General features: G+C 41.7%; 1 long non-coding RNA gene across 1 annotated transcript in view; it reads left to right on the forward strand.

Annotated features, from left to right (window-relative positions):
• The first annotated feature begins 1,256 nt into the window (after positions 1 to 1,256).
• LOC130576620 (uncharacterized) overlaps positions 1,257 to 13,729 on the forward strand; it is a 45,012-nt gene continuing 32,539 nt past the window's right edge. Inside the window, exons 1-2 of the long non-coding RNA XR_008965682.1 lie at positions 1,257 to 1,378; positions 7,430 to 7,557. This is a non-coding gene — a long non-coding RNA (uncharacterized LOC130576620). The remainder of the gene's footprint in view (positions 1,379 to 7,429; positions 7,558 to 13,729) is intronic.

The raw sequence follows: 13,729 nt of genomic DNA on the forward strand, positions 1-13,729 counted from the left end.
CTGTGAAAGGGAAGGGGAAGATAACCTCCAGACTGTTTGCAAAGACTTGAGTGTATGTTATTAAATTCTCATCTTACCAGCTTTTCAGTCCTTGTTTTTAAAGRCATTCACTACACCATGTAATAGTTAAGACTTCCACGGCACTTACCCTCCCATGATAACAAAAAAATTTCTTCTTTTAAGGTAAATAACACCTMAACACCGGTTGTTTTAACCATGCCCTGTTTATCAATGTAATCACAGCACTTAGGTTACCAGCTTTACGAGAGAAAAACAGTCAACAGCAGCAAATGGATTAAAACGCAGGTGTCACTAATACAGGTACTTGAAGCAGAAAAAGAAGTCTGCAAAATGTGTTGCTGTTCAGTTTTCATTGTTTGTCAGCTCTGCATTGAAACCTGGAAAGTTCACAGCAATCCTATGACTACTGTAATTTCTGCCTTGTTGTAGGGGAACCTAACTGACTGGTTATAGGAAAGAGAAAATGGTGAATGAAAAACAAACAAACCCAAAGACATCACCGTCAGCTCCACTCAGGGAGACTGAGCTCTGACATCGAGGTCACAGGGCGTCTTACAGCTCTGGCTTTGCCTCCAGGCAGCCTAAGGTCTGGCACAGCGCAGTGGGCACACAGCGAGGCTTACGAGAAGGATCCTGTGCCGTCAGTGTAATTTGGTCATCGCAGATTCCTCAGGGATCACCACAGCACGCTGATGTAGCGGTGCGCACACAGGCACAAGAGTGCATGATAACTAAGCAGCCTCCCAAAAGTTACGCTTCAGCCTCGCCTACTCWCTTCTGCCTTCCTAGTAATGGCTCYACGGGGTTTAATTTCCCGCTACAGACACGCTGTAGTCACGGAGGGACCCACCTTGCCCGCTCTCAGTGTCTCGCTCACCGGTACCTCCTCCGGGCCACCTCCGGCCGCGCAGCGCTGCCCGGGCCGCACCGGGCGGGTCCCGCCCCCGCGGGAGACGCGGCTGCCGCTCCCACGGACATCGCCCCCGCAGCCAGAGGGCGGCCGCAAACAGGGCTGAGGGGAGCGCTRAGGGGAGCGCTGAGACACCCGCCCACCCCTGCGGCGAGGGAAGAGCCGCTGCGCCCCAGGAGGAGCCTTTAACGCGGCCGGGCCGCCGGGAGCCCCGCGCTGAGGGAGGCGGCTGCTCCCCGTCCCGCCGCAAGGGGGCGCTGTGGGGACGAGGCGGCGCGGGAGGGGATTTGCCTCAGGCGGTGGCGCAGGGGCAGATCCGCGAGAAGCCGCTGCTGGCGGCTTGTAAATATCCGAGTTTGGGCCGCGATCACCTCGGGGCCRCGGTGGCAGAGCGGGAAGGTGACCCAAAGCTGTGGGGAGCGGTTCGGCCGAGCGCCGGGGCAGCAGGTATCCCGGGGGGCGGGCGTTCCGCGTCTGAGCCCTCAGGGAAGGATGCGAGGGATGAAATGGCGGCGGGAGCGGGGGGGCTGCGCCCGCGGGTGGGACCAGGAGCGCTCTGGAAGGCGGCGAGGGCGGCCGGGAGGGGCTGCTGTCCTGCCCGAGTTCAGCAAAAGCTCTCGAGCTTGTGTGTTAATGCTGTGCGGGCTTGGAGCCCCCAGCCCTCAGCCCCTTCACTCACTGCCTGCTGCCCTCAGCCCCTTTGCTCGCCGCCGGAACACGAGTGAAATCGGTTTCATACACTGCTCCGTAGGAAAAGTGGAAACGAGGTTGTTTCCCCCACTTATCACTGGTGTTGATAAGCAATGGTCGTTTTAATTAAGTGTAAAAGTTAAAACGACGTCCCGAGAGGAGACAAAGGGTTTGAAAGACAAAAAATGCATAGGGAACAATTTGCCCACGAGATACTGCTACTGAGATGATTTAAGATACTGAGCCTTGTTGTGCTTTCATATGGCTGCTGAATGCTGTCAAGGACCAGGCAATCCACTCCATACATCCCTCTATTCAGCAGTTCTKTTTGGTTTGCTTTTTTGGTACTTTTTTATGTTATGCTCCCCAAAGTGTCCTGCAGAGTTAGCTGTTTTCTCAGTGCAATGACGGAGACACTGCTTTATGAGTTTGTTAAAAATAAAAAAAATTTAAAAAAAAAGAAAACAACCAAAAACCAGAAAAGCCTGTTCCCGAGTGTTAAACCGCTGGAAACGTGCGCGGTGCCGTGTCGGAGCCCCCTGGATTTGCCCAGGAGAGCATTGCCCGGCTGGGAAGTGCCCGGGCAGGCGGSCACGGGCCGGGCTCCGCAGCGGAGCGGGCTGTGCTCCCGGTCAGCACCAGGGACAGGGCGGCGGCGCGGCCGGGATCCGCCCCAMTGCGCGGGGCCGGGGCAAAACCCCGCAGTGAGGGGCCGAAAGCGCCTCAACGGGCCGGGATAAACCCAGCAATGCAATCGCTGAAATACACAACCTTTTTGAGTACTTTCTCAGCTCCAGCCTACTTAAAAGGATCATCATTCARGCAGGGCTGGCGTTCCGGGAAAGCCTTCTAGTCAAGTGAAATTTTTCTGGGCGAGAACTCACTTTTTGCACTGTTGGAGCCTGAATGCAGCATACAGGGCGGTACGTTAGRGAAAGCATTTCTTGGAGAGATTCTGCTTGTAAAGTCTCTCTTTTGCTGCATCTTGCCAGCCTGAAAGCAGGGATAGGGCTGCCATTTCAGGATAGCCGTGTGCACAGGTGAAYGTGTTCTGAGTGAGAACTCACTTTTYGTRCTCTTTCAGCCYGAATGCAGRCTAATGGGCATGTAGCRCAGAGAAAGCGTTTCTTCGAGAGATTCCCTCTGTGAATGTGTTTCTTGTCTTATGGAACCTGAAGTGTCTTTACATACTGGCTGCATTATACACCAAGTGGGCTTTTTTGGCCCAGTACACAGGATGCACAGAAAGGCCAGGAAAATTTGATCTAAATATTTTCTKTATTTATATTTGGCCAAAATTCATATTCATATGGATTGTGACTTGATGGCAGTTGCAAAAATATTCCACTGACAAGTTTGCTTATATTTCCAAAGGAAACATTTTGCATCTTGTGATGAGGTGAGCAACCTCCTAAAGTAGCATACTTGGTGATTTAGGCTGGAAAACCTGATCCAGATGGTGGAAAATTATGTTCATTTCATGATGTTCTGTTAGATTATCCCATTCTCTCTGTGACAGAAAAAAATCATGTTTAGATTTAAGGACTTATACCTGAACCTTTCCAAGGCCTTCACTAACCTGATTTTCTGCTCCCTGGTAAAAGTWTCAGCAAGGATGACTTGGAATTGACTAATAATCTTGTTCTGAKAAGTGGTGGGTCAGTTTTGCTTCAGACTTTGTTTTTGTTTTTATTTGAAACAGGATGAAATACACTAGCKTGTATGTTGCTCATTCATTCACTAAAGGCCAGGGAATTTGAAAGTGTGGGAACTCCACCTGTTTAGCACTSTCTAAAAGAGCTGCAGGCTTCATTCCAGAAATTTGTGCCTGTCACTTGGAGGGACAAAATTCTCTGTCCTATTTTTCTGGAAAGCACTAGTGACATTTTTAAACTTGTGTTTTAAATGATGTTTCAGAAATATGTTGGTTACCCACCAATGGCCTTGGAATAGTTCCCTGAAAGACCTTCAGGGTCACCACTTTCTATGAAAAGCTGAGCATTGAGACTACGCWGGCTGGGCCATCTTGTGCAAACAATCCTATTTGCTTTCTGGCAAGTAGCTTACTGGTAGATTTAGCCGTCCATTTTCCTCAGTGACTCACTCACTGTGATTTGCGTTTGACCCATGAGTTTCATTCCAGCCTGGGCAATTTCCTTTGCTGGGAAAATCAGACAGTTCTTTCAAGAGCTAATTTTCTGCAAGTCTTTCTCCTGGTCTTTTATATTTTCTTCTAAYCACAGTCTGATCTCCCAGACTGTCTYATCAKCTGTTCAGCCTCAGATCAGTCTCASAAACATATTTTTCCTTGTAAATAGACCCCTGCTTYTTCATAAATTTCTGCAGCATGGCTTCATTAGGGGGAAGGACAGTCAGTGGCCTCTTCCTTCTGTCACTGACAAATGAATGAGTAATTTGCAAAACAACTCAGAGTTTTCACATCYCTTCTGACAAAAGACTGGAAGGAATTTCTTTAGAATTAGGACTATAGATGTGTCTATAKTTAACAGTCAGGTTAACAGTCTGATTCACATGGGATTGTGTTCTGGYATTGGCAAAAAACTGCCAAAGAAATCTAATATTTTGGATCTCCCAAATTATTTTCTGTGGCAGAAATTTTACAGAAAATCTTAGGAACATGTACCAAGCACAGCTCAGATGAGGATCACATTCACTCAGATGAGGATCACATTCACTACTTTAGTAATTTTACCCTTGTAAGAGTCATCATTCCCATTTTCAGTCTTATAGTAATAATTTTGCAGGGCTCCTCATGTTTCCCACATACAAGAACAAACAAACATGCAAACAAAATAATCAAAAGGTCAAGCTGTTACAGAGAGTTTAATAAAACATTTKGAATTGCAACTCTAGAGTGTTGCTCAAACATAAAAAAGAAGGCTGTCCACATGGTAACCTCCTTGGACTGTTGCTGTCATTTCCCTTGGCTATATTATTAGCACAGCATGCCTCAAACAGGATGAAAACAGAGTTATGACAGTAGGTAATTCAAGAGAAACTGTCAGCGGGATGAACCCAGCAATGCCACTTGATTTACAGCCCTTACCACTTTCATGCTAAATTTGGGCTAATCCAGCCCCTAAAAGTCAGCACAAAAATCTTGTTCATTGATTTCAGATGGAAGAAAAGCTGTAATTCTCTTAAAACTTAGTATTTTCAGTTAGTCTGGCTAAATAATTGTTGCCCTCTTAATTCTAACTCACTGTTTAACTGTAAATATTCAGTTTTAAGTGSAGGCTTTTTGTATAAAGGGAAGGGTGAATCTCTTCCCACTTGTTTCCTTGCTCAGATGAAGATTGATTAATCCATCATTGCATCTTTCTTAAAACAGGCAGTGCTAATCTGTTTGAGGATGCAAAACCTTCCTGATTTTGCCTTGYAGAACTCCAGGAGTAAATGATATGGCGTTTTCCAGATAATCTTGGGTTCTGCATGAAATTGAATTGCCTAAGTCACAGGAGTTAATGCCGTACTCTTGACTCAGAACTGACTRTCTTTGATACTTACCACAAAGCAGTGTCAGCTGAGTACCAGTCTTGATGAGTTTGGTTATTTGCTTCCTTGATCTGATGATTTGTTCAGCTGATCCCATTGATTTATTAAAACAATTTTCATTGTGATGTCTGAAGACCAGGATAAACTTTGCTGAGGAAACTGTGAGCTAAGTGTAACTCAGCTTCTGCTGGAGCCTGAGTGCTAGTATATGTTTTTCTTCAAAGGGTAGCACCTCAGTGCCCCACCTTGGAAGAAGATCAAGAATACCTTGATGGTCAGTTGCTAAATACACAACTCATTAGATGATAACTGAGCAAGCAKCTCTGTCCTTGCACAATGTTTTCACACAGTGAGCAGAATGAAGGACTAGTAAAGAAAGGCAAACCACGTAAAAAAAWAAGTTCTAGATCACATCTTACTTACTGTACAATCACAGTAAGTAAAATGAATTTATTTATTTTGTGGTTTTTATTGGCAGTTTCAGTAATATAAGGTTTGTTTAGGGTCAGTCAAGCTTTCCAAGTGAGTTTGTGGGCTATGGGAGGACAAGTGGGATACAAGTTGAAGATCCTATTGTATAAATAACCTGTTTCAATTCCCCATTGTTTAGCAGAGTGCATAAGTTAACAAGAACRGAGCTCCCAGACAAGTCAACAAGAATGTCTTATTCTTTATTCAATTTTTCTTATTTTGTTTCTCAGCCATTTTCTTTACATGCTGGATATCAGTTGTAGAGGGAAGGGAATAAAAGTTTCAGTGATGAGCTTTTTTCTTTTTATGAGCTCTTTCAAGTTGAGATCAAGTGAACTAGTAACAGTCAAATTTTACTGAAGTCAAATAATTCTGCTGGAACCAAGCCATTTGCCGTTGGAAGGAGGAAGCAGAGAAAAACAAGTGCTTGCAAGTTAGTCACATGTTGAAATAGAAACATTATGGGGTCCTCTTGACTTGTCAAATCAACCATCATTTGGAGTGKAATTTGGTGTAACTCTATATGTATATGTAATAGCTATGAGTGTTGCATTTGGGACTTCCAAAGATTTTCAGATGCTGAAATTTAATTGAATGTCCTTTGCACTACCAGAATCCTTTTTCAAATCTCTGTCTGCCATCCTGAGAGATACAAAACTGGAGAATAAATACTAGTGAAATAAATACTTGTGAAAATCTTAAGCAAGTAGTCACAAAGGCACATAGTGCTTAGTAGGGGATGTTGCTTTATTGCCACTGGATTTCTTGGGTTTTTAACTGAAAAATTCAGAACTGATTTACGATCCTCATGAAGTTGTTTAACCCAATGATTTTCTGTTCAGAGAATTCCCTTTAAGTAATAGATAAGAAACCCAGTTTCCATCAGGATCCATCCTTTATGGCTGAATTCTCTGAATTCTTTTGCTCCAATTCCTTACTGGTATCATGCCATTCCATGATAGTTGTATGGCTGGTCTGGTAGGACATCTGGCCTTGACCATCTTTTGGCTAAAGAAATGCCCTGATCCTAATCCCCAAATCATAGGTTTCCCAGAAGTGGCTTCCAGTGATGTTGGACAGTCAGCTGTGTTATTTTGAAAACTCCTGCAGTAATTTTATTTTAAAAAGCTAGAATTCACACAGCTTACACTGTTGCCGTGTACATGAACTGCTCTAATAAGCAATTGTCTTTGTACTGTGACCCAGTGAAAATGGAGCAGGCTTAGGTGTGATGGGACTCTTTCTATTTCAGGAAACAGCACAATGAAGGGAAGCTGCAAGATGCARCTCTGTAACACATGCTGAGGTCTCCTTAGCCCTGTCTGTGAAATCACTATGGTCTGGCTCCTGTACATGAGGAAAATTAARGAGTCAGTGAGAATAGTCAAGGAGAAATCTGCCAGAAGATGGTACTGTGAGTCCCTTTTCTGGCCCACAAATGGAAAGACAAGATGCCTGTTTCATATTAAGTTACTGTGTTTTCCAACACTTTTGGATTCCCTAATTTATTTTCAGTCAGTTTATTTTGTTGCAGTGCTAATGGGTGTCCTGATTGCGGTTTCTTATTTGCTTTCTTTGCCTTTGGCCATACTTTAGCATGACAGTTTGGGTTAAAACAAGAATTGAAGTGAGTGTTGTTTATCAAAATGGAATTTCACATCATGTTTCATGGAATTTACATTATTTTAATTCCTTCAGGTGAAATAAATGCTATYTACAGTGCCTAAAGAGAGCAGCTCTTTCTGTTTGAAACTTACTTCTCATCTAACTGAACATAATGGTCCTGAACCTGAAASACTGGTGTGGCTTTTTCTTTTTCAGAGGAATGATTTTCAAAAGGAATCCATGCAGTGAATGTGATGAACCATYGAGCTGCCCGATGCTACTACCCCAACTCTGTCCTTCATCAGATTAAGTTCTCTTCTTACTTCACTGAGCAGCAGCAGAAAGTGAGTTTTGTCAAGTGCGTCTGGAAAATAGCACTTTGAATAAGATCTATCAATACACATTAAGGGTTCTGCCATTTGCTTCTGTTACTCAGATGCTTCAGCTGAGGACAGCAGCATCAAAAGGATTCATATTTTTAAATCACAGTTGGAGGGTTATTATAAGCCCAGACTCCATCTGTTTACATGTTAAGGTGGAAGCATAAATAGTTTCTTCAAAAGCCAGGAGGGAGCTGTGTTTAATTAATGSTGGTTTTGCCACCTGAGGGCATTGGGGCTGCTTGGAAGAGGGTACTAGAAGTGTGAACTACTGACAACTAGAAGAAGATGGTGATACTGCTGGGAGGTATTATCTCTACTGCCAGGTAGAAGAGGGCTGAGTTGTGGGCTTACAGACACCCAAGAGATCAGGGCTTGAAAGGAAAGTGTGGTGAGCAACAGCTATTTCTTAGCAGGTTCATGGAAAAGGTAAGCAAGGGCCTTCCCTCTGGCCCTGTGGGTTAACTAGAGAAGGTTTGACTAGTCCCTCATTACTGGAAGTAGAGAAAATAAGAAAAATCGCTAAGAGATGTGGACTGATCTGAGCAGGATTTTTGAAGTCTGCACAACAGGATGAAGGTGAGCAGTCACACTGGGAAAGAACTTGTAAGTTCAGATCTGAAACTTTTTATCAAAAAAGAGAAAACCAATTTTTCTTAGCTTGTTTTTAAACCTCTCTTTCTTGTTTTCCTTTTTTCTTTAGAGGTGAACTTGCATAGCATATGTAATACAGACAAATGAGGGAAGAGGCATTACTGGAAATATTGTCATATGTTCTGTTCTATGGTTTTGTGTTTACAACTATGACCAATCTATGTTAACACTGCTTGGACTCTGATGAATACTGATTTCCTTGAAGTCACAGGTCAGCACTGGACAGTTACTTTAGAGAATCTGGCATGCTGTGATAATAGCTACGTGCTCCAGCCACTGGAAAGGCCTTTATGAGCTTTTAAGAGTACAGTCTTTTTCTTGTCTTCTTTCCTTCTTTTCATGACTGAGCCTCACTATATTCTTAACAGTTCTTGGAGTTCAAGCTTTGATGAATTGCCCTCTTCTAAATCCTTTGATATTAATGGAGTGCTTTCTGCATGAATGTAGAAGTTAGTCTTGAAAGTGTAGCTCWTGTCTGGACAGGGCAGAAACAACTGTCTGATATTCAGAGAGGGATAAACTAYAGTTTTCTCTAGTTTTCATTCTGGGCAGTATTCAGGAAAGGTCGTGGAAATTTTGTAGGTTTGGTTTTGTAGAGCTTCATCCTGTTTATGTTGCCCTTGTTGCCTGGATGACACGGCTGGTCAAGGATTTCATTCTTCCATAAAAATTTTTTGGCCCATTAATAGAAGAGAAAACTCTAAAAATGATTCTACCATCTGTTTGACTTTGTTGACTTCAGAGAACAAACATATATATTGCATACAGGGCTTTTGATAAAAAAAATGTACACAATTGCATGCTACATATTTTTGTTAGTTACAACTTATCCATAAAATGCTTGATTCTACTTCACTCATGTTACAGACTAAAATGTACCTGTGAACAGTAACTGAAGTCTGTGTGGTGGGTGTCTGTAAATGATTTTTATTGAGTAACTCTTGATGAAAAAAAGAATGACTATACATCCTTTATCCCCTTCRATATCACTGTCTTTCATTTGTAATAGTGTAGTTTAGATCTTTTGACAACTGCACAGTAAAGAAAGAAAATGTGAATAAAAKAAATAGAAAAAAAATTGTTTCCAGTTGTGAATCTTGGAAGAAACTGTAAAACCTAGTTGAGAGTAGCCACATGATGATGAAGAGCATATTATCTCTATTTCACAGGCAGAAATATTGARATATGGGAAGATTAAGTCATTTTCCCAAGGTCACACAGACAACATGGAAAAAAATAGGATCTTGAACTTCTGATTCCAACTTCTGTGCATTTTCTCAGCACTTTGCGGCTGAGCTCGCCTATCAGTATTGACCTTGGCTTTAAAAAATCTGAAAGTCAGAAAATTTATTAATGTACAGTGCCATGGAGTTAGCAAATACTAGTCTGGAAAAATATTTTAAAAATTCAGTAACTTATTAGTACTGACCTGACATACCCTTAACTACTTCATTTTCCTTGTGTGTCCTGAGGGGTTATGTGAATATTTATGCATATAATTGACTTTAGGCATCTGAAAAACTTCATAAAAAAAAGCAGTTTTACCAGTTTTACAGCAAAGGCTGCATCTGGGTGTGTGTAATACATTTGCTGAAATACTGAGGCTTTTGAAGGAGGTACAGTCACTTTCTTTGTAACTCTTCAGACATGGCACTATGTGCATGGGTATAGATTTTYCTTTCTATTTTTCCAGTCAGTGGAAAACATTGTAGCAACTGTAAATATGCCCACAGCCTATTCAGGAAATATCCTCTATGGAACTTTACATTGGAGAMTTTGTGCTATACAATGACATAGTCTCAGATTCTTGTATCCATTTCCAAACCATCTTCTTGTACACTTGTGGAACTCACAATGAAGTTTAAATGTTGAGGGAAATGAGCAATTGCTTTGCTTTTACATTGTGGGTAAAACATGCCCAGCAAAAATTCWCCTTAGCAAGTTATTTACATAGGTGTCATGTTTATTTTTTTAYGTGCATAATGAACTGTACTCTGAGGTTGTGCCTGTGCTCTGACGCAGGTTAATCAGAGCTGCAGCTCTCTCTGCTCTACAGCATATCTAAGGCTTGACTCAAGCCCTGATAAAGTTAAAAATTCTTATCTTCCCAATTACAGTCATCATCAGAAGATYTACTCAGGCCATTTTGCTGTAAATTTCTGTGCTTCTGTGCTTCTGCTTCACTGATTATGACTGAATATGGATTGCAGTAACCCCAATGAAAGGGGATCTTAAAAAGGTTCTCCCACATAAAGTCTCCTTGACAAGGGTTGGTTAAAATTTTCCTGAAAGTGATTGAAAATATCTTTGGTACTAAATCCACATTAATATTGGTGTTTGTGTAAGGTTAAACAATAAAAACAAAACAAAACAAACAACAACAACAACAAAAAGACAACGAAAAACCACAGACCTCAACAAAAAAACTAAACAGAAGGGAAGAAAAGTTCACTGTGAAGGGATGAATCCCTTTCCATTTTTTCACAGCTAGTGGGGTAGTCCTACAATTTACCTCCAGTTTTGGGTGAATCCTAATTTTGGGAGCCAATTTCATTGCCAAAAGAGTTTGTGAAGTAATATCAAACCTACCACTAGGAGTCCAGCTTTGCAGTCTAATATCATGAGATTCTTACATCTCTATATAGAGTGAGCAAGCATTTTCCTGCACAGATGTGACTCTTACAGCATTTTCTTTGCTCTGTGAGAAGGGTATAAAGAATTCAGAGCCCTGCTGCTGCCAGAACTACTGTAACTGTTTTCTTAAAAAAAAAAAAAAAAATCTTGTAACTGGCTTATATCAGAATGTTAAGGCTGGGTTTGCTGTAGAAAAATTTTTCTACCTTTATTAAKCTTAAAGTGGTGATCTACTCAGTCTGTTCTCCGTAGAAGGGAAGTAAATAGGATAGTTTGTAAATCTTTGTATAAGTCTGAAAATGAGCATTTAGGTTATAAATTGGAGAGGGCAAGGGAGGCACAGTAATAATTTTGTGTACAGGATCGTGGCCCATGTATAAAGTTGCTAGGAATTACGCTATTAWTAATTTATTTGTTTTAAGACTGCCTTTATATAAACCTATTTCTAACATTCCTATGACATTATCAACTGCAAGGCTACAAACACAAGTGTTTGAACAGAGATACTTCTTCAGCCACCGTTGTCTGATACTAACACTGCCTTGCAGGTGAGGGCTCTGTCTCAGTCGTGGTTTCAGCAACAGAGACGTGCCCTGYCACAGTTACTGAGATGGCAGTGCCCTTCACGGAGGGATCAGAGGATGAGGGGCASATGGCAGCACTTCTTGAGATGGCCTGAGTAAAAAGTGGCACCAACCACCTCAAGGAAAATGGGCACATGTGGGAATGGTGACTTACCCATGTTATGCCCTGGAGCTCTAGAAACACCCCAAAAAGCATTGCAGGTGTCTTTGTTTATGTCTGAATGTCAAGCTTGCTGTTAGTTTTGCAGATGACTCCAAGAAAAATACTGTTTGGTATTCTGTCTTATCAGAAAATGTGTGAAATGTCAATACTCAATGTCACATTATATGATGCYGCTTTTTAGTTCAGTAATGGGTGTAAAAAAAAAGTTTCCAACAGTATGAAATGTGAATGTAACCAGGAAAACACAGGGAGTAAGCCTGGTGGTATGTTAAAATTGAAAAGATCAGCAACTTGTGGCTGCTGCCTTATGCAGTCCTTCAGTCTTGGCTTGCAGAAGCCATTCATTACACTGGCTCTTGGCATCATCTTTGCAGCTCCAGCAGTGGTGACCAATGGCTCAGCAGTTTTGCAGAATTGCTTGAATGCTCAGACCAAACATTTTCACTGGTGACCCAAGGCTGAGTTTGTGCCCCTGTGAAGGGGCAGAGCTTGTGTGTTAACTCCCAACACTGCTTGCCATTGCCTTTGCCAGCAGCCTGSTCTGTGAACAGCTGCTGGAGTACAAAAGGCCAAAGGGAAGTCTCAGTTTTGCCCTAGTCCTGTCACACTCCAAGTCACTGGAACATATCCAAGTGCATGGCAAACCACAGGCAGTCTCTGCAGAACAGCCTGTACAGTTGACTTTAAGTGAAACGTGAATCATCTCAGTCCTAAATTATTTTAATCCAATCAGTCATCTGTGTTGAAGGGTGTAAAGAGACAGCGAACCCGAGAGAATGGCTGCCAAGTGGAGGATACAGGACACAAATAAATCTGCTAGGATGAGATGAAATATGAACTAATAATGATTTATTCCAAATGCCGCAGGGGTTACACTTGTGAGCCACTTGTAGAGATATTCAGATGAGATGAATTTTGTAGGCTTTCCCCTGTATGATTTTTATAGACACAGCAGAGGTGAAGGAAGGCAAAGCTGTTAGCTACAGAGAGAGTACACACAAGGGTTTTGAAGTGCTCACAAACAAATTCTCCCTAATTAATATATGCTTTACAAGTCTCTTGTAAGTAGATGAGCATGAACAGCTGTAGTTCTTTTTATAGATACAAACTAATCTCTAATACATGTTGGAGTTGAAGGATACAGAGAACAACATGCTGTGGATTCATAAAGCTCTTCTAGCCATGGAAGTATTCTTTTTATACCCTCTAAAAGTGGAAGGGAATGCAGAAGAGTGCAGAGTGTAGTCTYGATGAATATTGCTTGGTAACAAAGTCATGACTGGAGTAAAGACACATATCATACACTTCTTGTTAATACATCAAATGGCTCGTGTGAGTTAGACCTATTTTGTTGACAGGTTCAGTCTTTTGTGACCCATATGAAACAGACAGCATTTGCTAACGTTTCTTCCCATCTTTTACTTGTGTCAATGGCCTTAATGACAAAGGAAGAATTACAAATTTTCCATTTTTAAATATTTTTAAAAGCCTAAGCAGTAAATCATAATAGAACTCCTTAGACTTTATAAATATCCTTGAACATGCTTCCTGTTTTAAGATGTTTTCTTTCTCCTTATTGCTTAGCTGTATATATTATCAGTTTAATATTGTCATCTGCTGGGAGACAATATCCTGTTGTGGTAGGTGARGGCAGAAACTGTAATAGCTTTCCATCTCCAGTGCCTATGATTTTATTWACATAAACCACTGGATTTTGAACAATGTGTTTCTTTGGTGGTTTATTACCAGCCTGAATGCCTCACTTTTTTCATGATCTAACATTTGTTCTGGTGCAGAAGTAATTATCACCTCATTTATAGTTTTAATAACGTTCCTTTTCATAAACCTCAGCTTGACCAAAGTTTCCAGAAGTTTGCTTCAAAACAATGCCCCAGATCTTCTGGAACCCACTGATTTTTCCCCTCAAAGTAATAAGCTTGTTTCATTTTTATTGATTTTAAGGCTTTTATGCTTTTTATGATGTGACACAGAGAAGAATTGATTTACTTAGGACAAAATGCCTTGCTGGGTTCCCTCCATTATTGCAGCCAAAGGGTGAACTGCTGGAAGGCCTGTAGGGAAGAGCTGTTTCAATAGCTCT

This window comes from Malurus melanocephalus, unplaced genomic scaffold, assembly GCF_030028575.1.
Source record: "Malurus melanocephalus ecotype Western Australia unplaced genomic scaffold, MMel_1.1 scaffold_146, whole genome shotgun sequence".
Taxonomy (NCBI): Eukaryota; Metazoa; Chordata; class Aves; order Passeriformes; family Maluridae; genus Malurus; species Malurus melanocephalus.